Below are 27598 nucleotides of genomic sequence, written 5' to 3' on the forward strand. Positions count from 1 at the left end.
GATTTATTTGCTGGTATCTTCTCTGTTTTTATTAGATCCATTTTGCCAAAAGTTTGTCAGATTTATTAGTCTTTTTAAAAGAACCAGCATTCTTTGTTCTTCTCCGTTACATTCCTCTGTTCCATAGCATTAATTTTTGCTTTTATTTTTTATTTCCTTTCTTCTGTTTTCCTTAGGTTTATTCTCTTGTTCTTTTTCTAACTTCTTAATTGGTTATCAAGCTCATTGATTTTTAGCTGCTATAAATGTATGGAAAAAATGGCCTATCCATAGTGAGACTTTTAAAGAGATCATCTTTAGAAGTTTTTATTAGTAATTGCATGCAACTATCTCCAGCATGACATAAAATGAAAAAATATATACATCCATGAAAGTTCAAGTTACATTAAAAATATTTACAAATATTCTAATGGCAGGTTAATACAAATTCAGTAAATTTAGTGTTGAATGTTCAATATTTTTAATACTTTATATTTTATTTTCCTTATAGAAGTAAATATAATGAATGTTTTTGCAAAATTACATGTAAATGTTCCCAAGTGCTCTCTCATTTATTCTAGCAATTGCTAATATAGTAATATCATTTTCTATGTGTATCGTGATATGAAAAAGATGAGAAAAATAACCCTCAGCCACTAAGGATCAGTTGATGCCAGCAAGGTCAGTGTCAGCTTTGGTGTTTAGTTGCTTTTCTGAATATTTGCTTTGTCTTTTTTCTTACCTCTAAGAATTTCTCTTACTTTATTGCTAAGCCATGCACATTAAAAAATATTTTGAAAATTTATTCAGCATTTTTAGGGATTCTATTTGGGAGATTTTTGGGGAGGGGTCATTTGACTTGCTATATTGCCCAAAATGTAAATCCCATGAATAATACTTAGTTGACGTTGCTTAGTTCTATGGCCACATAGAATCTAAACTTCAAAGTTCCAAGTCAACCAATTCATGCCATTGCTAAAAGGGGGACATGACTGGAAAGATGCGAATTGATGAATACAAACCAATTATAATTTCTGATCCCACTACTTAAAACTCCTAAATCTCCCATGGCGAATTAGCATCATGTTTTTCTAAGATGAACTATGTATTAGGAGCAAAGGAGTGAAGGTCTCCACTTCCTGTGATGTGTGTGTATAACATAGATTTCTCTGACTTTTAATATAAAATGACCAAATTAACAGAAATAATGGAATTGAGTTCTCAATTTTCCTTTTATTCTTTCATTTATTCATTTATCCTTCCCTATTGCATTCCTATTATGTGTATTAGAGAAGACATGAAGACTAAAACACTTCTAATAATAAGGATCTCTTTGTGATTGGTTTTCATCTCAGGATTGGAAAGAATTTTGCATTACTAAGAAGGAAAACATGGTGGCAGCTATATGGTACTAGATAAGTACATATGCTCTGAAACCAGGAACATGTGTGTTTGTGGTAGCTGCTTCACTTACAGGGTCATTGTATGACCTTGGGCCAATTCCTTAGTATATCTATGCCTCTGTTTCCTCATCCATAAAATAAGGATAAATATAGCACCTTTCTCATGTTTGGATCACAGAAGACACCCATAAATATTAGGTGTCAGTATGACCATCACCATCATTGTGTCATCCTCAGCACTCTAGAAAGGCAGTCCCAGAATAAATAAGAAGAAGTGTAAACCACATAGTAGGTTGCTGTTCTATGATCCCCCCACATGACCTCAATGTTTTATTTCTCTTTTAAGCTAGCAGAGGAATCATGTACATTTTGAAGCTGTCGATTCATTGCAACTCCATTTTTTGGTTGGGTGAGGTCAGTCCTTTCTAGGCCTTTGCGAGGATTTATGGTAGAGAGGAGACTGGAGAAGGTGGTGGAACTTCCCTGCAGTGGGTGCCCTTTTCGCCCTCTTTTTGGGTTGAAGACTGGGGATCTGTAGTGTGACATCATCAGGGCTCAGACAGGAAATGTAGTGGCTAGCAGTTTAGCTCCTCGTGCCCTTCTGACTGGAAGTTCCCTGAGGACAGGTGTCATGGCTATTGTAGTCACCATCACACATTTCGTACCTAGGATGCTCGGTGTTTTAAGTTTGCTTTACCTTCCAGTGCATTAAACTGATGCCACGACTCAAAGCTGTATCCTAGGAACTGATCTAAAGACAATTTCTCAGCTCTTTTTCGAGAAGGGATCAACATAGTGATTTCCCTACAGAGTTAGTGCAACTAGAGATCTTCCCATTTCTGTATGATTTAAGCTCTGCTGAAGAAGGCATGTTCTGTTTTTATTTCCAGTTTCAAAGTGATGAACTATGAACAATACTTGATTATGCTTTAATATCTTGTGTGTATGAATATGGAATGACACACTCTGGATGGCTCACCTTGGCCGGAGAAATTTGGCACTGAAGAAACAGGTGTTTTATTAACATCACATATGTGGGGCCTATGGTTGGTGATTTTTGACTTTCACACAAAGAATAAAAACATTACAGAACCAAGTAAATACTAACATGTGTGAGGATAAACCTTATTTTTAAACACACTGTTTCCCAAAGGAAGTTCTTTTAATTCTCAGCCTTCAAGGTAACAGCCGTAGAGTCTGAGAGCAGAGCAAGACGGGACAATCTAGAGGACAAAAGAGAGCAGTGGAGTCCGAGGAGCTGGACAGACAGGACTGGCATGTGACGGAGGCAGGAGTAGTCTCGTGTGGTCTCTGCCATCCCTGTCCCATTTACGGACATTTATATAACAGTGGCAAGAGGAGAGCTGATCAGATAAAGTCTAATCAGGGAGCAAAATAACCTTTATCAGTCCTCCTCCTCTTCTTTGCAAATTTGGCTTGACATTCAAATTCTCTGCAAGGGAAGAAAAGCATGAAGTTTATAGAGAAAAGAAAACCTGTATAGGTAGGGAAGGAACTTTTTTTTGGAGGCTAACAAAAATACAAAATACTAAAAAATTAATTCAAGCCTCCTTCAAAATACAATAACATAGAGTTCACCGCTGCTTCCCTAGGGCAATGATAAAGTGGTGTCATAAGCTATACTTCATAATCATGTTTTCTCACAAAATAATTGTTTTACCTTTTTCATTGCTGTAAGTTTTTAAAAGACATCTAAATAAACCCTCAGAAATGAGAAAAATGTGTAGAATAATGAGTGTAGTTGTAAAGTAGAGACGGTGACCTGAAAGGAAGTGTTGGGAAGTGAACTCTTCTCAATGATAAACCCCAGATGTACAAGGGAGCCCTTTCGTGATATTGTTCAGTTAGATTGTTTGCAAGGATTCTTTAAGAAGATGCTCATTATCTTTTTTTTTTTTCAACATTTTTTTGATTTATAATCATTTTACAATGTTGTGTCAAATTCCAGTGTTCAGCACAATTTTTCAGTCATTCATGGACATATACACACTCATTGTCACATTTTTTTCTCTGTGAGTTATCATAACATTTTGTGTATATTTCCCTGTGCTATACAGTGTGATCTTGTTTATCTATTCTACAATTTTGAAATCCCAGTCTATCCCTTCCCACCCTCCACCCCCCTGGTAACCACAAGTCTGTATTCTCTGTCTGTGAGTCTATTTCTGTCCTTTATTTATGCTTTGTTTTTGTTTGTTTGTTTGTTTGTTTTTGTTTTTTAGATTCCACATATGAGCGATCTCATATGGTATTTTTCTTTCTCTTTCTGGCTTACTTCACTTAGAATGACATTCTCCAGGAGCATCCATGTTGCTGCAAATGGCATTATGTTGTCGGTTTTTATGTCTGAGTAGTATTCCATTGTATAAATATACCACATCTTCTTTATCCAGTCACCTGTTGATGGACATTTAGGCTGTTTCCATGTTTTGGCTATTGTAAGTAGTGCTGCTATGAACATTGGGGGGTGCAGGTGTCATCCTGAAGTAGATTTCCTTCTGGATACAAGCCCAGGAGTGGGATTCCTGGGTCATATGGTAAGTCTATTCCTAGTCTTTTGAGGAATCTCCACACTGTTTTCCATAGTGGCTGCACCAAACTGCATTCCCACCAGCAGTGTAGGAGGGTTCCCCTTTCTCCACAGCCTCTCCAGAATTTGTCATTTGTGGATTTTTGAATGACGGCCATTCTGACTGGTGTGAGGTGATACCTCATTGTAGTTTTGATTTGCATTTCTCTGATAATTAGTGATATTGAGCATTTTTTTCATGTGCTTTTTGATCATTTGTATGATTTCCTTGGAGAATTGCTTGTTTAGGTCTTCTGCCCATTTTTGGATTGGGTTGTTTATTTTTTTCTTATTGAGTCGTATGAGTTGCTTATATATTCTGGAGATCAAGCCTTTGTCGGTTTCACTTGCAAAAATTTTCTCCCATTCCGTAGGTTTTCTTCTTGTTTTACTTCTGGTTTCCTTTGCTGTGCAGAAGCTTGTAAGTTTCATTAGGTCCTATTTGTTTATTCTTGCTTTTATTTCTTCTAGGAGAAAATTTTTGACATGTATGTCAGATAATGTTTTGCCTATGTTTTCCTCTAGGAGGTTTATTGTATCTTGTCTTATGTTTAAGTCTTTAATCCATTTTGAGTTGATTTTTGTATATGGTGTAAGGGAGTGTTCTAGCTTAGATGCTCATTATCTTTGATTTTGAAATGACTTTGTGATACCTGGCTGCTATGGTAACTGCTCTTTTATGAAAGTATAACATTGATAGTGAGCTGAACTTGTCAACTTGTTGGCATGCGACTCTAGATTTCCCTTACATTTACCTTGTTTTCAGACTTAGTCATATATTTGATATAATCTTACTTTCTGGAAATGTCTAGATCTCCCTTTACTTATTTATATGTTAGATTAATAGTGTTATGTCTGAGTAAGGATTCAGTGTTATTGCAATGACAGCTGCTTTTGCCCACAGTAGCACCATTTCCTGAGCGTTCACTATGTGCTAGGTACTTGTATTGAGTGCTGTATATTCCCTGATCGAATCCTCACAAAATCCTGTAGGTGTTGCTGCTGCTGCTGTAGTGGCTGTTGTTGTTGTTGTTGTTACTATTACCATTTCACTAATGAGGAAATGGAGACACAGAAAGATTAAGAATTTTTTTGTCAAGGATTATATGGCTAGAACTGTGCTGTCCAATACAGTAACTTCTAGTCACATGTGGCTACTTACAGTTAAACTTAAATTAAAAAATTCTTTCCCGGTTTCTGTCTGTTTTCCTTTGAGCCATTAGAGCCCATTGTATTTCTTTCAAATATCATTAATTTTGTAGTTTGCAGACTTAGCAACACAAAGCAAGTCTTGACATCCCTCTGTGATTACCCTCATCTCAATGGGATTACAGGATCATATTTGTTGGAAAAATCTTTCTGCTTTCATGGCCCCGTCCCCTCAATAAACAGAAACAAATCTACCGGAAGTTACTATATGTAAAGCCAAGGTGATAAAATTCTTTTTTGAAGAAAATTAAGATGAAAAGAGACTAAATCATGGTCTAAGATGTTACTTCTAGAATCAAGAAACAGTCTTATGATTTTAACTTTTAACTGTTAATAGTTTCATCAAACAGAAAGTGAATCCCAAGTCTCTGAGTAAATTAAAATGTTTCAGGATGGCAACTACCTTAACACCCCAGAAGGATACATTTAGCCTCTCATTTGCCAAGTGTTTGGAAAGCTTTGATTTGTAAGGCAATCCCTAGGAATTTCTGTGCACCCTCCTTTCCTATGGCACTGTTCCTCCCTTGGTCTCTACATCCTGTAAGTCCAGGTTCATGTTTTCCTTTTCTCTGTTAAGATCTGGTACAACAGGATCACTGCTCCCTTCTCCTCTTAATTGTGAGGACAAAATAAGTTAATGAAGTATGTAAAATACTACTTTTATATTTATATTCCAAGCATTTTTCATGTAAAGTGCTTTTACACGTGAAATTCTTTGAATAGTACCAAGTTCCTGATAAGAACTCCATAAATGTAAGCTGTTATCATTATTACCCACAATACTCCAATCCCTTTCTCTGCTTGTTTTGAGTAGGTCTTGCCTCTAGCTTCCTACCCTTTCTTGTTATAGCCCATCTATATTTTCCAGTCCCGCCCCTGTTTCGCAAACAGCTTGTATACAGCGCATGTCTCCTTTGGTGAGCACTGATTCTCCTCCTGGTTCTCCTAATCTATCCTGCAAATGGGAGTTCCTGTACCCTGAAAACCCTTTAAAATCCTGTACTAGGCACTGTTGAGATTTCACTTGTTTACCACAAGCATTTTTAACCTAAAGAGAAGCCCTCCAGGCAGAAGACAATAAGCCTGTTTCTCCAGGGGTGGAGCTTCCTCTATCCTTTTCCTTCAACGTAGGGGGAATCATGTGGGCCCACAACCAAGACTCCAGCTGTGATTCTGGGTGCAGTGAGAGTGGGCGGGATCCAGATAGAGCCAGCCACAGGCTCCTGGCTCATCTACCACTAACAGTCAGGGTTTCCCAGCCCCATTCAAAAGCAGTCAAAAAAAGCTTGAAAGTTGGGAGAAGGGAGAAGGTGAGTCTCCAGCTGCACTGGGGAAGAGCCTGATTTCAGTGGGGGGCCAGTGACGGCTCTGCCGAAAGGGTGTTTTCCTGCTGCAGTATGGATGCCTCACAGAGGCTCTGAAGGGGTTGGAATTTGCAGGCTTCTTTCTGCAATGGATTTGGGGGGAAGTACTAGAAGCTCTGACATGATGATGAACCCAGGCATTTTGTCCAATTTACTGTACAAATATGTATATTATATATAGCTTATATATAAAATATCATATCATATCATATATACATTACACTTTGGGCCACTCTGTGAGAAAGTGTAAGATATGGAGCAGTAGCCAGTGTTGAAGGAATTCACATTTTAAACCTATCCAAGCTTATAGGCAACAGCACCAAAGAGGAGTAACTTAGGGACTCTGGGCTGCCGTGGATGTTAGATGAGACTAAATGAGGAACATAATGTATGAGAAGGATCACAGTTTTCACAAAACTTCTTAGTATTCTGTCACTGAATCACATTAGTCCTATTTATTTGTGTTTCTTCAGGCCTGAGTTTGGGTCTGTGTTCCTGATAGATACAGTGATAAATTATTCATTCGTGTATAAACAGAGCAGATTCTGGGGGGGGGGGAAGAAGTATTTGCAGAGGGAGAGTAATTCCTGTAAGATGAAAGATAATCCTTTCAAACTTCCTAAAATCTGAATTATGGCACCTGAGTTTCTTCATCGATGCCTGACCACTCTGGCGTTAAACAACCTATGAGCATCAGTGCCTAATAGAGCAGGAGGATGTGCCCCAGAGCATGAGCAGGGCCTGTATAAACTCCAGGTGATAATGGTCTTTGCCATTTAGGAGCCCTGGGATATGCTAGTCCTGTATTGGGTGCTTAGACGTGGCACCTCTACTTCTCTTAACAGTCCTTCAAGATAGATTTTACTATTTGCTGTTGATGTGAAGCTTGGAGGCTGTGTGACTTGTCTGCAGCCACCATGGTAAGTGGAAAAGCAATGCTCGATTCTGTCTCTCTTCTTTGATATATTTTTTTCTGCTTAGTCCTTTTTCCTTCATTTCCCCCTCCCATTGCCTTCCTCACCCACTGACAAACCATTGTGACGAGTCTGATGTGTATCCTTTTGTTTGTATGGATTCTTATAAAAAACTACCTTGCTCTATTGTGTTCCTGTATTTTTAATTTCAGCACATGGTATTCTGCTCTAGATTTATTTCTTTCTTTGTTATCAGTTTATCTATTTAAAATATTTTTTCATGCAGCACTAGGTTTTGAAGATCCATCCATTGGCTGAAGGGACTTCTGGTCCATTATTGCCAATGCCTGCACAGTGCTCCACAGTGGTATCCTCCACATTTCATCTGGTAGCAGACACCTAGGTGGCCTCGAGGTCTCCACCCTGCATTGAGCATCTTGTCCACATCCCCTGGTGAACCGGTGTGGGATTGTTTGGGGATTGTGGGACCAGAGGGCACGTGTATGCTAACTTTGAGAATATTGGGTCAGTCTGTTGTCCAGACAGGCTGCCTCAGTCCACACGTTCACCTGCAGGGCAGGAGCACTCCTGTATACTCTCATCTTCACTGGCACTTCCAGTTTTCTCATTTTTCTAACTTTCTAGTTTTGTCATTCTGTATGTGTAATGTGATATCTCATTGTTTTAATTTGCATTTCTAGATTTTTAACATTAAAAATAATCATCTCTTCATATGCTAGCTAGCTGAACTCTTTCTATTGTTATACCATGCTCCAGTTCACAGGTGAATGTTATGGTCAGAGCCCTGCCCATCTCTCTAGACAAGCACTGTTCATTCAAAATGTAATGCAATTTCAGATTTTCTAGTAGCCACATTAAAAAAAGGTAAAAAGAGATAGGTGAAATTAATTTCAGTAATGTATATTATTTAACTCAATAGATATAAATTGTTGTTTCCATATGTGATTGATAAAATAATTATTAATGAGATATTTTATATTCTTTTTTTCCATAATAAGTCTTCAGAATCCTGTGTGTATTTAGCAATGAAATCACATCTCCATTTGGATGCTAAATTTTCAGTGGCAGAAGTGAATTGTCACTTTGTACAAGTAAAGTTTTGTTTAACAGAAAAATACTTTACAGTGTTTAGGAAATTTTAGATATACCTGATTATTATGTCTCTTCTTATATTAAGCCAAAATCCACTTCTAATGTCTACTCATTTGTCCTAATACTGCTTTCCGCAGCCACACATAAAATGTGTAATCCGCCTTTGAGAAGACATCCTGATAAGCCTCGGATTACAGCTTTTGAGTTTTACTTTCCGCATGACATCTTCTCTTCTTGGTCTTCCTCATCCTCATCCAAGTTGTAACTCACAAGACATAGTTCTTTCATTTAATCTCACTGGACCCTTGGGTTGATTGCATAATCTTTCCAAGAAGGGGCACTAGGAGCAGCATGGTTCTTCAGATGTTGTTTATGGATGGGGCAGTGCCCAGATGAATTCTAGCTTCCTCTGACCCAGACACTTGGCCACCACCAGAGTAACCTGAAACTGAATTAGCTTTTAACAATCACATTTGGACTTGGCTAGCAGTTGCTTATTGTTTGGTAATTCTTTTGTTGATGTTTTTCAAGTATCCACTGCGTGTTTACTATGTCGATAAAATTATAGATCAGATGAGACCTCCTACCCACAGCAATTTCTAAGGGAATCGAGCTTATAGAAATAAAATTTGCTTAAATAAAATAGTACATTCCCCTCAACTCTTAACTCCCTACCCAAAAGCCCTCAAAAGACCCATTCTCAGAAATAACTATAGCATGTTGTAAGTAACTGGAGAAATTTCTTGGATATAAAATTAGTGGAAAGCCTCTTCTTTTAGCATCTAGCATCTGTCTAGAATGAATTAGTAGCCCAATCTTTGAATATTTTACTCTGACATAAGAATTAGTATATTTTGCTGCAGAAGCAAAGCCACTATACAATCTCATTTTATTAAGAAAAACATGATATATACAGGTAAATTTCCATCTTGATATTATTGATGGAGTTCATTACACAAATGTACTGAATTAAGAGATAATAATATGCAATATGGTAGGCAGTAATAATAAAGAGTGTGAAAGATTGTAGGACAAATGCAGTACCAGAAAAATTATTATATTAGGATATTGCTTTTATAACAGAAGGAAACATGCTATAACAAAAGAATGAAAAATGTGGTTGCTTGCAACTTCTTGGCCCATGGGAGGTGAAGAGAAAGAAACAGAATCCAGACTCAAGGCAAGAATATAGCAGATAAAAGAATTTTCTTCCTTGTTTTCTCTAGTCCTTAATGTTGATCACAGACTTCCTCTGACCATATATCCAGGGAAAGGGGTAACAACTTTAACCTTTAAATTTGGCAAGGACCAATTTGAGAAACACGTGATGGGGAGGAATAATCAAGCAAATGGGAAGACATGTTGGGCCTGGAATCATCCTTACCTGACCCTTTTGAATCCCCTCCATGTTAAAAATTATTTCCAGGAAGGGTTTCATTTGGACCATGGCAGCTCTGGGTTCAGGTATTTTCGTTCAATTTTGGTAGAACAGGGCAACAGGCAGAGCAGGTAATGGGGTGAAGGAGTAGGCAAAGAATGAAGAAAAGAAAACCCAGTTCTACCCAGAAAGATTAAAGATGGGCTCCCTGGCTCCCATTTCTCCCTAGATTCCTAGGTCTTAATTCACTTCAGCAGACAGGCTCCTAGAAGACACTGTGCTAGTCTTACAAGATCCTAAAGATGAGTGATACGTCACTCCCATGGACTGATGGGGAGGAGATGGCACCAACACACAGACAAGGAAGATCAAGGACAGACTGTGCTCAGTGGTCTGGGGGAGACACAGACTGTTGTAGGAGTTCAAAGGGAGGCCTTCACATTTAATTTAATTTGGAGACTTGGGAATGAACTATAGAGTAGATGGTCTTTGAAATGAACTTTAAAGGATGATTAGCATTTCCTTAGACAAAGATGAGGGGGGAAAAAGCATGCCAGGCTACTCGTTCAGAGAGAAGTCCCAAGTGGTTACTGTATAGCCAGAATTCTTTGCCTACTATGCATAAGGGGCTAAGTAGTAAGGGCATCCTTGTCTATGCCCTGCATATCTCCTGGCTTTGTGACGATAACCCAGTGTAATCTCGGAGCTGTAAGACAAATACTTCCTTGTTTCCTCAACGTGCAGTATCGGCCAGATGCCTGGCCCCCAAGTATGAGTCTGAACCTGGGATACAGAGTCAGATCTTCTTCCTCCTCTTGATGGCAATTAATACTTACTGACAGGGGCATCTGGGCAAATAGCTATCTAAAACAACTATTTAAGATAAGGCGTCTTTAAAGCTCTGTGAGCACTAACTTTTAGGTACCCAACTTCAGTGGACTAGAACAATCAGAATACTCTGTGCTTAAGTCTCTCTTTTTCCTCCTGTATCAGTCAGAGTTCAATAGAGAAACAAAACCAATAGGAGATATCTATTAAGAGATTTAATCCAGGGAATTGGTGTACATGATTGTGGGGACCGGCTGGGCAAGTCTGAAATCTGTAGGGCAGGCTGTCAGGAAGGGCAGGTGGGAACTCTTGGATATGAGCTGAAGCTGCTGTTCTATGTGGAATTTCTCCTTTGATGTCTTCAAGGAAGCCTCAGCTATGCACTTAAGGCCTGCAAATTGATTATGGACTTTAATCACATATACAAAATACCTATATGGCAACACTTAGATTAATGTTTGACTGAATAACGGGGACCTAGAGCCTAGCCAAACTGACATGTAATGTGGACCATCACACCTCTTTTAGACAAGCTCTGATATTAAGGTGAGAGCAGGTAATATTAACAATGGAATGAGGCAACTTATAGCAGTGTCAGGGGGGAATGAATCAAAGATACAAAAAATGCACCACATATTATATGAACCTATTCCTATGAATAGCTGAAATAGATGAATCTGCAGAGATAGAAAGCAGATTTCTAGTTGCCAGGGGCTGGGGGCAGCAGAGAATGGAAAGTGATTGTTTAATGAGTATGGGTTTCCTTTAGGGATGATGTAAAAGTTCTGGGACTGGAGAGTGGTGAAGGCTGCACTACACTGTGAATGTACTTAATGCCACTGAATTATATGCTTTAAAAGGATGAATTTTATGTGATATGTATTTTTACCATAATAAAAAAATAAATGTGACTGTAATTAAACAGTGCTCTGCACAGTTGACTGCAGGGGGCCTGAAATTGGAACAGATCTCTCATTGCAGGTTGGTAGGATGTAATTTCAAATTGCCAATTTGGTGTTTTTTACCTTTGCTTAAGCAAGGGATTCAGGTCCTTGACAAGTGGCAGCCTCAGCTCCCTTATACACTTGAGATGGACATTGCTCAAGCCTATTGTTCTGAATCTCCAGCTTATACTGTGAAGGCACAGGCGGGCTTTGCTTAGACAACTTGAAAGCATATTGAGTAATGAAGATAATACAGAATTGGGTGGCTTTCACAGAGCAGGTGATGGAGATCTTCAGATACAGGGAGCTTTTGTTTAGAGAGTACCAATTGGGAAGATGGTCATGAATCTCTGGGCAGTCAGAAAGAAAACTGAGATTTAGCTTGGCTGTTGTACTGGTGTTCCTGGGAATACTTTACTGCCATGGCTCTTTTCTTCTCGATAAATGCTTTTCTGACTTGCTCTTTATGGGGAACTGTGATGTGTGGGTCCTTTCCTCTGTGTATAGCACGAGCTCTCTCTTGGTGCACAGTGGATGTCAGTATAATGATCCTTTTGCAGTGGTGACAGTTCAGAGAAATGATTTTCAAATTTGTTGATACTGATAGACATAGATGAATTCCCAACTAGAGTTATGGATCACCAAAAAAATGGGCTCTGACAGTGCCCTGGGGCGGGGGAGTGAAATGGGCCTTCCCTGGAAGAGGCTGCGTGGGGCATGTGTTGAGAGCTGATGTGCAGAGCCGCACAGAGAGAGCCAGCTCAGAATGTCCTTCTGTTTATCATCTTCGTGGTTCTTCCATCTCAACTGGAAACAACACATTGCATGTTTCATGCTCTCAACCCAGGGATTTCACCTTGGAAATGTTTTCAACTCTTTTAGAAGCAACATTAAATATTTGAAGTCATGAAGAAGGAATTTATTTACTGGTATAAGCAGGACTTCAGACAACTGAAAGAATCTTTGTGGGGGGGGTCTCATGTTCGGCTTCATTTATGTCATTTTTACAAGTTAAAAATGAAATTTAAAAGTGACTCATTATCATAAATGCTTATTTCATGTATAACTGAATTCAGCCTTTAGAAAACAGATTTTTGACACAATTAATTTTTTGAGGTGTGAATGTGAATGTTCTCATCCTTAAAGGACTCGATAAATGTATAAAAAAGCTAAGTCCAATTTGATGTGGTTTTTTCCCATAGACCTGAATCAGCCAACTTAACACATCTCAGGCCTCCTTTGACTTATTCAGGTCCCTGAGTCTGGCAGATGGGAACCTATGAGTAGCTTTATATTTAAAGAAGAAGAATCTTGCCCAACTGTATCATCAGTGGTCACTGTTGGGGTCCACGCTTCAGGCTGGCCCATCTTTCAGGGACATGTCTTGAAAGATGATTATTTGAGTGTGATGTAGTGTGTTGGATGTCTAAGGTTAGCTGTGATTTTATTTTTTCTAACAATTTTGTGCAGTGTGTATCTTATCATAAAACTGACACTGAGAAAGGTGAATAACTTCCCCAAAGTCACACAGATACTAAGTGTCAGAGTTGACTTCAAACTCAGGACAGTCTGATCCTTTCCATTGCTGCATGCTAACAAGGATTTTCAACTACAGATCTAAGTTCTGAGTCTGTTTGGGCTGCTATCACAAAATATCACAGACTGGTTAACTTATAAACATCAGAAATTTATTGCTCATGGTTCTGAAGGCTGGTAGCCTAGGACCACAGTGCCAATGTGTTTGAGTGAGAGCTCTCTTCGGGGTCACAGACTTCTCCTTGTATCCCTTCTTGGTGGAAGGTGCAAGCAAGCTCTCGGGGCCTTTTTTATAAGATGCTAACCCCATTCATGAGGGTTCCACCTTGTGAATTAAGCACCTTCCAAGGGCCCCACCTCTTAATACCATCACCTTTGAGGGTTAGGATTTCAGCATATGAATTTTGGGAAGGGAGAACACAAACATTCAGTCCTTAGCAAGTAGTCCCCAAAAAACAGGGCATAGGGCACCTACAACTTTAAAGGAGACAGGGCAATCAGGGGATGTTTCCTGATGGGAGACTGGGGTAACGGCAGTTGATTCACTTGAAGGTCATCTATTCTCTTAGAAAACACAGCTCAAGCATAACCTCTTCTTTGGAGCCTTGTGATCCCAGATATCATGTCCCACAGTTAACCACACATGCTTCTATGCTTGCTGTAAACCTGCCCAGGTGTCTGTGGTCACACTTGTCATCCATTATTCTTGCTGGCACAGAGCCTGGCATAGAGTAAGACCTGAGTGAGTGCTTATTGGATTAATCGGGTGAAGGCATCCAGGTGCATCTGGGAGAAAGGGAAGACCAGAGGGAGACTGGGCAGGGGAAGTAGGAGACCAGGGATGAGCTAACTGCACGTGAAGACAGGCCATCAGTTTCTGTGCCTGAGGATGGGTCAGCCAGCACCTGGAATAATAAATGCAGTGACAGACTTGATGATAAAATCCAGGCTTTCTATTCATTGTGTTTTCAGCTTTAGGGAAGTTGATTTCCACAGCGGATACATGTATTTTTTAACATGCTTTCTCTTTTGTGTGTGTGTGTGTGTGTGTGTGTATGTGTGTGTGTGTGTTTATATATTTACATACATTCTTGCCCAAGATGAAAACAATGAAAGAATATAGAAAAAGACTTCAGGGAGAGTGAAATTGGGGACATCATCTGCTCTAAGGACTCAAAAGTCCCCCATTTTGGCCCCTAAACTAAGAACTGGGCAGCTATTTAGCCTGTAGGCCAAACCCCTCTTGCTGTCTGTTTTTGTACAAAAACCAAGCAAAGAATGATTTTTACATTTTTTTAGTGGTTGAAAAAAAATCCAAAGAAGAATATTCTGTGACTTAAGAATTATATGAAATTCACATGCCAGGGTCCATAAATAAAGTTTTATGGGGACCCAAACATGCCCATTCATTTATGGCTGCATTTGTGCTACAAGTGCAGAGGTGAGTAGCGGCAACAGTGATACAGCTCACAGAGCCTGAAGTATTTCCTACCTGGTTCTTTGTGGAAAAAGTTTGCCAATCTCTCCCCTAAACCAAAGTGGTGTCACCCCCTTTTAAGGCTGGTGGGAAGACAATACCATTGTTTCCATTGTTTCAGGAGCCTTCTAGCAGAGCAGATTGATTTTATTTATAGATTTCTATTGATTTTTTGGTGTAACTTTAATCTGTTGGCATGAAGGGCTGCAATAATTGTTGCACATTGTGAAGGTATATTCTAGATAGCATCTGGAAAATCTGTCATGATTGATTTTTGTAAAAAAACTTTAATTTTTAAATTGCTTTTGAACTTTCCTACTTGAGAGTGGGCACTGAAGAGAAAGGGCAGGGTGGGTAATAGCGGCCCTCATCCCACGCTTCCTCATGGGCTGCCATGAAGAGTCATGATATAACGAATAGGCAGTGTTCGTGCTTCTTGAGGAAAGACGGTGAGAAGTATAAGACATTATTATTAATGACACACAGAGGGCCTTGGGGTAATGATCTTCATCTCTGACTCACAACACAATAGGTTTCTAGTAAAACAATTCAGATTTGATGGTTAAACACGTGTTTGTAATGGGGCTGAACTAACAAGGAAATCTTGGAGCCATGAGAGAGACCAGTGTGATTCCAAGATATATAAATCTGTCTCGAGTTTTTTAAAAAACAGTTTTGGGGAGGTGCTCCTGAGAAATAAAAGTGAGGAGCAGGGAGATTAAGAGAAGGAAAAGGGAAAGCCAATAGAAGGTGTTTTCCTGGGATAAAATCCAGGCTTTCTATTCATATCTATTGAGGGATGGTGAACCTGTGGACAACCTGGGCTCCATCTGCTGGGGACCCTCTGAGACACTGTGTAGATTAAGCCTCAGATTCCCAAGGAGGTTGGAATTAGTAAACTCATCATATATAATAAATATGACCATTGCCAAGTTTTGAACTCATACATTGTGCCAGGACCTTTGCCTGAATAGTTTTCTTTAATTCTGGAAAAAAAAATTCTGGAAAGGTATCTCTAGGAAACAGATCTAGGTCTGTCTAACAGCCCCACTCATGCTGTTTCTTCTATGCTATGTATGAATATAATTGACTCCTACTGAAGTCTTAAGTTGTTTTTAATTTGTAATGTTGGGAGGATGGCTACATGTGGCAAGGTTTTGCTGCGGTAAGAAACAGCCTTCAGGATCTCAGTGATTTAACCACAACTTATTTCTCTCACTACACATGCATGTGGGTGGCAGGGTGGCCTCATGTGGATAGCATCCTCCCTTGGGGATCCAGAAGGATGGACAGCTGCTATCTCATGGTGCTGGCTCCAGGGTGACGCAAGCAAGGCACCACTGGCCCTCACTCTCAGGATCATACAAGTGCCAACGCTGCATTTACACAACCCTGGGAGTGAACACCTCCTAAATTCTGTACCATAGGCATCTCACTTTGCTTTCCCTTGTTTAGCCCAAGAGGCAGAGGGAAGAGGGACTGGTGAAGTGTGTGTACCCTCTTAAAGCTTTCACCCAGAGTGACATGCTACCTCTATTCACATTTCATTGAAAAAGTAGGAAGAATACCAGAGAGTGGTGATTGATCATAGAGTCTCCCAGAGTAGGTTTGATTTAATTCATTTTTACAAGCTTCCTCCTTTTTAATTTTTTTGTTAATAGGTTAACAAGTTTAAGCTATTAAGATCATCATGGCTTGGAATAGATTTAATTCCGATGTTGACTTTCCTATGTGGGCTCATGAAAATTCAGAGAACCCAAGTGCTGCAGTTGAAAGTTCCTATATTTGAAGGTTAGAAGTAGAGTAACAATGAGGATGCTCTGTAAAAGTTCTTGCCTGCAAATCAGCCACCTACAGCTAATCTTGGGATTTAGCCATTTCCTAGATGGCCTGGAGACAGAGGAGACAGACAGGCAATTATTACTCAAAGATTTTGTCTTGAACATCTAATAAGAGCCTTTGGCGATAGGCACAGTTGGATAATATTACAGCGTGATGGTGGTAGAGGGCTTGTGTATGAGTGGTTGCCCTTTTCAGCATGTGGTCCAGCAGCTTCTTTTGTTGTGGGCTACATTTTCTCTGTGAGCTGGAAACACAACCAAACAGAGCAAATGTAAAAGGAACATTAACCACACACATAACACACACATTACAGAGGTTTTGCAAGAAGAAAAATAGCTGCAAACAAATAACAGCAAATCTGACAGTAGACATTAGATTTTTATGTCCATTTAGCCTGGTTCAGAAATCCAGAGAACCCAGATCTTCTACCAAAATTGTACTCTGGTCTTGGGGGCAAGTTCTAGGTGTGGAAAATGACGTGGTACAGTCATGCTTAGTATTTAGGTGCTGGGGAGAGAGAACAAAGTGTTAGGAGGAAGGAAATCATTTCTCAGTGAAGAACTGTAGTATCCTTGTGTTTTGACCCACTCTAACATGCACAAGTTGTGTAACCATGGGCAGGTCATATAACTTTGCTGTCTTAATTGGAGAGGATTGTAGCTCTAAATTTGGCAATGAAAATAAAGGAGGAAATGGTCAGTTCAGAGGGACAGCAGCACTGAGACATTTCTGTGTTAGGCTAGGAGAGATTTTAGAGTATTTGTACTTACACTGAGAGAAGGGGTTAGCTGAGAGGGTTACTGAAGGAGCAGGAGAAAGGAAATTTCTGTGGTAGCAAGGTTATGAAGGAGGTGAGAGAGAGTGATCAGAAGGTCAATGTGGGGGATTCAGTTCAGAGAGGTAAGATGGGTGGGGGCGGGGACACAGTGGGTGGCAATCCAGGTAGTGACAAGGATGAGGTAATCTATCAAGAAGATAAAAAGCGTCATGCCTCCTTGGTCATCTCCCTTGGATATGTGGGCAGGGAGGGGAGACGGATATACTAAGATGTTGAGAAAAAGTTTGGAATAACTGTGTGGAGAGTGATCAAGAGATTTATCGAGAGGGTAACATTTTGAGGTGTGGAAAGGACTCCACTGAAGTTGAACAATGGGAATTGCTGTGGATCCAGTTACCATATTTTTTATGATCTGACACACCAAGACAAGGGGTAAGGGAGTTGAAGTGGAAGACAGGGCCACCTTGGAATGATTGCCTTGGCAAACTGGCTTGGGAGAAAAACAGAGAGTTTGACGTTTTCTGTGGTCTCTATGAGGGACTAGAGAAGGATCAGTAGACAGAAGAGTGTGGGAAAGATTGGAAGGAAAGGATGTTTTTAGACACTCAGGAAACACTAGAGGCAAAATAGTGATCGGAAAAGATGTTCTAAGAACCATGAGTGATTGAAATAGAGTCAGAATTACATTCTCTTTTTGAGAAGATTGAGGAAGAGGGAGGGCAGAGTGCTAGACTGTGAGCCCCGTAAGGCCAGGGCCAAAAGTCTCTTGTAGTTTGATATCCTGACCCTTAGCATGTTGTCAGGCACATAGTGGATGCTTAGTCAGTCTTTTTGGAAGAAAAACAACCTGAATGTTGTCCAGAATGATGGCAAATAATGGAATCAGGAAGAAAATGCTGCAATGACTGAGCTGTAGACGAGGTTGACATGTGGAGGTCTCATTTCATTCAGAGGAGGTGACCTAGTTTCTCCTGCCAAACACCCTGACAGAGGTTTTCCTTTCCTCTCTTTATGACTGGCTCCACAAATAAGGGGTGATTTCCCTGCCTATACCATCCGCGCCTCCCACTTCTATAGAAAGGGTTTTTGCTAGCATCCTAATACAAAATTACATCCTTCTGCTTGCCTGTATGAATACATTTTATGGTCATGGCTTTGACTACAATCTTGATAAAGAGTCATTTCAGGAGATGTAGTAAATATAATACAGAGAAAATGAAACAGAAATGAGAATCCAGCTAACTTGTATTATAGATGGGTGAATGTATTTGTGGATTGTTGAATTTTGAAAAATAACCAGGAAAGCAAAAACAAATAAATCAACAGCCAGCACTGCTGACTGTAGGTTTTTTCCCCATGTATTTTGCTAACTGTGGATGGTTATTAATTACATATTTATGATAATACTTCATAACTTAGTTGTGAATGTCCTGAAGCATGTTTTCTAACCGTAATGAAGTCTGAAGTGCATGGGGTCCTCTTGCTCTGTTATTCTGCTATTAAAATTTATCTGAGAAGTGGTTAAAGTTTTGCTATAGAGTTTGTGGGTTAATTATATTGGGGTGGATTTAGCCAGGTTCTGATGATCAAACTAAAATACCAGAGAGACATTCTTAATTTTGAGAGGTTCTGTGAAGTTTCTACCTTACTGAATACAAATAATGCCTTTGATCATTAGAACCATTTCAGTGCTGAGCTCTGACAGCCTTATGGGCTATAAATTTCAGGGTAACCCCTTAATCTCCAGCTTGGGAATTAAATGCCCTATGTTTAACCTGCGTGTACATTTCTCTTGTTCCCCTATTTCCAAATTAGGGAATTGGTATGTTGCTACCCTCAAGCTTCGTGTCTTAAGGTAGGTTTCAATGTTAACCTCTACCTAGTATTACTGTTAGCACAGATGCAATGGGCTGTTGATGGCTTTGGGATATAGATTATTGGATTTTCAGTAGGTGGAAGTAGGAGGCTGCTGTCATAATGAGGACCCCAGTTAAAAATAGTGGAATTGGAAACATCACCATAGCGGATGTATGTTTTCCAAATTGGAAATTCTAGAGTTATTCACATATTTGGAAAAAAATGTGTGTGTTTTGGTTTGTCTGTTTTTGTTTTTGGCTGCCTAGGCAAATGAAGTTGCATTGTTGTGACTTGCAGATGAAAGGGGCAGTTGCTGTGGGGTTGATGGGACTTAAGGAGGGGGCAAGTATCCCACAGTAAAAAGTTTTTAAAATTTCATCTAAAGACATGAGGAAAAAAATTGCATCTCCGTAATGGTCCTTTTAGTAGAAGTAGCTAGCTACATCCCCAGTGCTTACTTTTCCATCTTGTACTTCTGAACTTTAAGCCTTTAGCCCAGAAGCACTTAGACATTTGTCATTCTAATTCTTTGACTGTCGCTTCTTGCCTGTGAACCCAGCTTTCCCCTCATTGGGCATTCAGTGCTCTTGCTAGGTTGTTTATCCACAGAGAGCGGTACTGAGTGAAGCTGTCAGCTCATTGGCAGCGGCGCATGTGATTTAGGTGTCCTGTGGAATTCAGGAGGGCTGAATTAGGAGGCTTCGCCAGGCAGCCTTGCTGTGGGTCCTGCACTTTTATTTCCCCCAGCAGGACAGTTTGGGTTTGAACATTTTCCTTGTGGTTATAACCTTCGTCCAGCTTCTTTTGAAAGGAAGTGTGAGGGAGAAAGGAAGGAAGGAGCCTGAATAGTTCCGTTTAGAACTTTCCAGTCTGATTTTAGCTTAGTGAGAAGCTGCAGGACCCTGGCCAAGGCTTGGAGACATCCAACTACCTGAATGGGGTGGGGGAGGTGGAGCCCCACTTCTCCAGTTTGCAATCTGCTCCTTTATGCTCATCAGCATTTCCTGGCTTTTTATCTCTTTGTTCCTGCCTCTGCCTAAGTCTTTCCTCTCCTTTCCTGACCCTGACTCCCAGCCCCAGTATCTTTGTCCTCTTTTGAAATATGACTGTGTGTGTATGTGCGTGTGTGTGTGTGTGTGTGTGTGTGCGCATGCTTTTTTGTTTTTCTTTGCATAGCATTCCCACAGACCAGTAGTTCTATGGTTTCGATGAGGCTGTCTCCTTTTGGATACCTCATACTGGCCTCTTAGAAGGACCTGGCTAGCTTGTTCTGCTTTGATACCTACTATGTGCCACGCATTGTGCCAAGAGCGATGATATATAATGTTTAATTTATCGTGGTACAAACTAATAATAATGTAAGTGTTAACACTTAGATCACACTTACTACGTGCCTGATGTTATTTTACACATCTTCTCATATTAACTTGCTTTTTATTCACAGCAGCCCTAAGAGGGTTGTATCTGTCAGGGTCTATCTAGCAGACAGAAATCATGCCATTTTTAACAGCTCTACTGCGTATAATTTATATACCATAAAATATATCTATTTTAAGTGTGCAATTCAATGATTTGTAGTAAATTTATAAGCTGTGCAATTATCACCATAGTCCAGTTTTAGAGCATTTCCATCACCCCTCCCCCTAGAACTCCCTGGAACCTGTTTGCAGTCAATACCTGCTCCCGTTCCCCACCTCGTGCAGCCACTTGCTTGCTTTGTATCTCCACAGATATACCTTTTCTGGATTTTTCATAGGTATGGAATTGCACAGTCTGTGGTATTTTGTGTCTGGTGTCTTTCACTAGCATAATGCTTTTGAACATCGTACATGTAGTTGCATGAAACTGAAGTCCATTCCTTTTCATTGCTGAATTGGATTTATTATATGGTTATACCACATTTGTTTATTAATTTCCCAGTTGATGGACATTTACATTTTTTTCCGGTTTTGACTATTATGAATAATGTGTGGACATATGTTTTCATTTCTTTTGGAAAGATTCCTAGGACTAGAATTACTTAGTTGTAGGGTAAGTTTATGAATAACTGTTTAGGAAACTGCCAGACTATTTTCCACAGTGGATGTACCATTTTACACTCCGATGAGAAAGGTATTAGAGTTCCAGTTTCTCCACATTCTTCCCCATACTCAGTGTTGTCTGTCCTTTTGATTATAGCATTACTGGTAGGTGTTTAGTGGTATCTCATTATGGTTTTAATTTGCACTTCTCAAATAAATAATCATTTTGAGCACTTTTTCATGTGCCTATTAGCCATTCATATGTCTTATTTGGCATATTAGTCTATTCAAGTCTCTTGCTTACTGCTTATCTTTTTATTTTTGAGTTGGAAGACTTCTTTATATATCCTGGATGCAAATACTTTATCAGATACATAATTTGCCAGTGTTTTCTCCCAAACTATATCCCAAGCTGGTCTTTTCACACATCAGCTATTTTAATAGAGAAAACTTAATATGAAGAATTATTAACCCTGTTAATATACATGGTAACCACATATTGAAGAACTGAAAAGGCAAAAAATAATATAAGAGCTTCATGGAGGCAAATATTGCAAGATGCAGACAATACACCTGAGGATGGAGGGACAATGGGAAGAGATTAAAATTATAAGACTCAGGAGCTTGGAGAAGGAGCTTAGTCCTCTAAGGGGACGATGTTGCCCAGCTGGTACTGGTGTCTATGAAGAGGGTACAATGAGACTGGGTTTTGGAGTGTTGGGAAAACTGCAAACTAGAGTCAACTGCTGCTACTGGAACTAACTTCCCCTAATGGGAAAAAGAAGAAAGGTTAGGACAACTGACAGGAAGATCAAGAAGTCCTTTTTTCCTCTTCCAGCTTTCTAGCCCCTTCCCCTATCCTGTTCATTGCAGAGCCTGAAAAGGAACAATATGGCAAAGCAGAAATATGGCTTGCAGAGTCCTAGCCCTAGTATCAAAGAATAGAGTATAAAAGGGTGGGTTTGAAGGTGATAGACAATATTACCCAGCAGGCATATGTGGTACTATTATTCCCATTTCACAGATGAAGAAACCCAGGAACAAAGAAGTTATATGACTTTCCAACTTTCCCAAGATAGTCAAGCTGATGAGACAGAGCTGAGATCTGAACTCACATATATGGTTCCAGAGTCCATTTTCTAAACTGCTACTTAGTCTGCCTCTCTCATCCAACCACATCGTAATAAACCATACGGTTTGCAAACAGTGCTCTTTCCTGTTTTGAACTCTTTAATCTTCTATGGTCCTGTGGTCTTCTTAGTTGAGAAAAAGCTACTATAGTTCTTCTGAATTATTTTTTTTTAATCTTTTAAAATTGAAACATAGTTTACAATTGGTCAATTTCTGGTGAACAGCATTACTGTTTCAGTCATACAAATACATACATATATTCATTTTCACATTCTTTTAATTATAGGCTACTACAAGACTACAAAATATTGAATATTGTTCCCTATGCTATACAGAAGAAACTTGTTGTTTATCTATTTTATATACAGTAGTTAATATTTGCAAATCTCAAACTTCCAATTTATCCCTTCCAACCCCTTTCCCTCCCCACAACCATAAGTTTGTTTACTATGTCTTTTAGTCTGTTTTTGTTTTGTAGATGAGTTCATTTGTTTCTTCTTCTCCTTCTCCTCCTCCTCCTTTGATTCCACATATGAGTGATATCATATGATATTTTTCTTTCTCTTTTTGGGTTACTTCACTTAGAATGATGATCTCTAGGTCCATCCATGTTGCTGTAAATGGCATTATTTTATTCCTTTTTATGGCTGAGAAGTATTTCATTGTATAAATATACCACAGCTTCTTTATCCAGTCATGAATTCTTGAATGCATAAGAAAACTGTAGAGTTCTAGACCATACCTAAAGAGACTCCAGACAATGTGCTTTGGCTTCAGTCTTTAAAAGAAGCCTGTCTACCTAGTTTATTTATTTATTTTTTAAATAAACCTGTCTCCCACTTTCAACTTTCTTTTTCCTACAACATCAAAATGATTTAAAACAAGGGTTTTTCTCCCCCAGTGTTACCCACAGGGGATGAGAGAATTTGACATTAGAGGAGAATTGTTTGGGTATGGTTCTTTCTTAGGACAAGAGTCTAATTCACTTGATTCTGTGTTTTCCAGTTGATGATGTCTTTCTCTTACTTTTTAGTTGCTTTCTAGTTCTCCAAGTTTCAGAATATAACTCATTCTTTTCACTTTGGAATTGAACTTGAGGCTTTCATTCCTTAGCTTGCAAGTTCTGGAGTAACAATATTACCATGACTTTTCCCAACTGAGATTAGGCAAATTTTCTTTTTTTCCAGATGAGTTACAATATGAATGTTACACATCCATGATTGGTTCAGTAGGCTATGTGGTACTCTTATGCTTAGAATTTGAAAGTGACATTTTAGAATACTTATAAGAGTAAATGTGCATAATTTTGCACAGAAAAATAGCATTGCAGCAAAATAAAGTGAGCTGTCTGGGATATGCACACAGCATGTGAGTGTTCTCCCATTCTGTGAATATACATGTGGGAGTTATATATTTTCCCTGACAGATTTATCCAGACCAAAAGTGGACCAGAATTCTCTCACTGCACATTAAAAACATCAGAGAGAATAAAATTTTTTGGTGGGTGGATTGTTAATGGCCAGTTAATTCCTTTCAGTGAAAGTTACAGTCCATTTAAGAATAACCTCGCTCTTTCAGAACCATTTCCTCTTTGGTGATAATTTGTTACTGTTCCAAACAGCCATTAAAAACAGTATGAACTCAGCCAGAGTGGTCAGGACCTAAACATGACTTTAGTCTTATAGCTGAAAGGACTCAGATGTCCACCCACAACATAAAAATCCAGCCTCTAATGGCCTGGGTGGCTGTGAGGAAGCTACTTTCTCACGTATACGTTAACTTTTAGGCTTTTGTCCCTTTCTGGTCAGGGAGCCTGTGAAACAAAAATTCATGGTTGCAGTTCTGAATATATGATGTTGATGTGGGACCAATAGGAGCAGTAAATCTGATGCTTGTGTCTGAGTATTAGCATAGTTCTTGATTCCTCTGTGACTTCAATGCTTTCTGGATTCTGTCCACATCCTATTATTCCTAGGATCAGCTGGTTGTGATTTTATTATATATTAACCAGTGAATGATTGAATAATGAATGAATCCAGATAAAATACTCTGTGCCAGTCATTGACTATACTTCAGAGTAAAGGAAAATGTCTATGGTTTAAACATGCAAAAAAAGTTTTCTTGAGAGATGTTTTTTAAGAAAAACCCTTCTGTAGGCAAATAAGTTTGTGAACTGCTCTAGTCCTCTACTAAAGATTCATAAAGCACTAACATATTAAAGGTTGAGAAATTCCATAGTAAATAATGCTTGTGAACTTTGTTCATCCAACATGTTCTACTTATTTGACTATTAGACCTTTTCCTCCATGTAACGTCTAATGGAATAGTGTATCCATCAGCATATTCTGCTGTAAGCAAAATTTTCAAGACAACAAGGTGCTTGAATTTTACTTGGAAATAACTTCAAAGAAAAAAGTCTTTCTTTACTAATTTGCACAGTATCAGTCACATTTCAGGAAAAATTGTGAAATAAATGAAGTGAATTTTTAGTTGGATGAACCTAGAAAACACTTGGTTCAGAGTATTATATATGTTTTTAATATTTCTGAAGTTATTTTTGCTTTCTGTTATTGATGTTGTGCTGTAACCTGCCAGCCCATCAACTCCCAAGCTGGAAATAAACATGTCTTGAATACTGTTGATTTGGGGGATAATTCTGTTATCTGTGAATGGAAATTAAAGTTTCTTTGCAGATTAGAGATCGGGATGGGTGAGAGACACAAATGAGAAATGGAAATTAAGACACAGCACAAGAAGCACTAGGTGGGGGTTGTCTGGGGTGTTAGAAACCCCCAGAGCCCTGCCTTGATCTAACAGGATGGTTTTGTAACAAACTCCCATAAATGGCATCAGAGGGACTAATGCTAGTGCAGATAGTTTTGGAGCCCACTAGAAGTGTGGGTTCCAAAAAATAATTTCACATTTACCATGTTCTTAGCACTGTGCTAGGACCTAAGAGACCAAAAAAAAAAAAAAAAAAAAAAACCCATATAAAGTCCTTCTTAGAAATAATAATGCCAAGTAAAAATGAAAATGACAAACACTGCGCATGGTAAAATTTGGTATGTTTGGTAAACTAATTGTAAAACCAAATCTGTTGGGTAAAATTGAAATCTGTAAAAACTGACCTGGGAAAGATTGGACTTGATGAAAAGTAATCAAAGTAATAAAAAACTAACAAGACTCAAAATTACACCTGGTTAAATTTCTTACTGGCTACGAGTTCACAGAAGAAGAAAATCTTGACAGCATTTAGATTTATAAGATTTGACCCCAGAAAAAATTAATGGATTTGGTAGAAATAATGTGTGCAAAGGAAGTCTCACAGACACTATCCTGGGCCCTCCACTTAAGTAGTTGGTTTCTGGAGGCAAACCTTCATGGGCTAGTATTTTTCTAACTTTATTTTCCAGAGAATGCATTATTACAGTTCTCTAGCATCCTGCATTGTCTTGGCATTGTTATAGCTGTCTGCCTTCATCTTCTATGTTAAACTATGCACAAATAGAAAGTATCTGTTTTCAGGTAGTGCTAACTGCAGTGAATGAAGTGTAACGAAGTTTTCGTATGGAACTTTTCAATGTATCATCAAATGCCAAGAGCCCATAGGAAGAGAGATGTTAGGTAAATCCAGTCATCTCCTCAGTAGAAGCAAGGGTGACGTTGGGAGTTGTCTCCTTTCCATTCCGCTTATAATATCTCTGCTATTTTTCTTGATATGGAGGTTGTCATGTTGGTAAGATGGGGCTGAAGTGGCAGGAGGTTTTGAAAAGTTGCATTGTGAGAAGGAATTTTTGCTCCAGAAAAGTTCTAGAAAAGCTTTCATCAAAACATGCTCCTTGGGTGGACAAGAAGAAGATAATAAGCTTGATGAAGTGTGGTGACGTGTTGGTGAAGACTCTGGTACTCTGGGCTGGCAGGCAAGCTGTGGCTACGCTCCTCCTCACTGCAAGTATATATTGGCGAATTAGGCTATTTTAGTCATCTTACCAATAATAGTTATACTTCTACACTTCAGAATGTATAGTTTTTTCTTTGAAAGTTCTAGGCTTCCTGCAAAGCAAGTTAATGTTGTAGTTGGTATGTATATACCTGGGTTATGACTTTAAAATTTTGATATGTGATGTAGTATAAAGCTTGATTTTCTTGTTGGAAATTTTGCTTGGTAAGGGCAAAAAGGAAACATCACCAGTTGGCTACATTTCCCCAAATATCTGGACAGTTTCCAGCTCCCAGCTAACTCCATTAGGACTGCAGAAAGGTTGAAAATATCCCGATTGTTGTGGGTGGGAGGGGACTGGATTCATTGTGACATCTTGTAAAGTTCCATCCCTTGTCTAATCACAGGGTATAAGGAAGAATTTGCTGATTCACCTACCACCCTTGCAGGGGCCTGATTTAAACCATCCTAGGAAAGGTGACCGAGAGAAAGGGGGATCATGGGGTGCAGTAAAACGCTGAATGCCTCTTGCAAAACACACTTAACTGTGAAAATGTCTCTTTGTTTCCCTGCTTGTTACTTGAAGGGAGATGTAGCTCCATGTTTTATAGGAAAAGAAAGGAAATCAGTTTTGATGTGTCACAAAGGTACACGAAAAGGAAGAATTTAAGGATAGAAGCACTTCAACTGAATGCTTTGGAAAAGCATCTCTTCATCACAACATCTTTATTTTTTTGGAATCAATTTTTAAAGAAATGACAGAAACCTCATTGCTTGGGGTACTTAAAACCATCTAGTTGGTTTTTCTGAAGAATAAGCTTGCACCTGTGAGGAACTGGATCAATTAGCATAAGTTGACTCTTTCACCATTTTCTGTGACATTTGGCAAAACAGTGACTGCTCCGCATTTCACCTTCATCCCCAACCCAGACCATCGAACTGTCTTCTCAGCATTACATAACCCCTGGGAAGGACAAACCTGCCAATGAAAAAAAAAAAACAAACAAATAATGCTTCCTGAATTTCCCTGGGACTTCTCAATAATAGTAGCTTAGTTTTTATTTGCTTTAACTTAGAAACCTAGAGTTTACTTGCCTATGGCTTCTTCAATTCTTGTGAAAATTCCGTCTTGTGAAAACAAAATGGATGGAGTACTGCACTAGAATTCTGAGGTTTCCCAAATGAAATTTACTTTCAGCTTAGTTTTTAAAAAATATATCAACTCCTTGGGGCTGTAATTTTCACCTAATAAAATGCACTCATTTCCAGCGTGCAGTTGAGAGTTTTGACAAAC

At 39.1% G+C, this 27598-nt stretch overlaps 1 protein-coding gene and 1 long non-coding RNA gene across 6 annotated transcripts in view; one reads left to right on the forward strand and one right to left on the reverse strand.

Moving 5' to 3' along the window:
• The window catches only part of LHFPL3 (LHFPL tetraspan subfamily member 3), a 629939-nt gene that overhangs the window by 98089 nt on the left and 504252 nt on the right, over positions 1-27598 (forward strand). The gene's annotated exons all lie outside the window — the stretch shown is intronic.
• Positions 1284-26968, reverse strand: LOC116665035. Its single transcript, XR_004321622.1, has 3 exons — positions 26958-26968; positions 14461-14466; positions 1284-2898 (listed from the first exon to the last, which is right to left on the reverse strand). It is a non-coding gene; the product is annotated as an uncharacterized LOC116665035 (long non-coding RNA).

Source organism: Camelus ferus, chromosome 7 (genome assembly GCF_009834535.1).
Source record: "Camelus ferus isolate YT-003-E chromosome 7, BCGSAC_Cfer_1.0, whole genome shotgun sequence".
NCBI lineage: Eukaryota > Metazoa > Chordata > Mammalia > Artiodactyla > Camelidae > Camelus > Camelus ferus.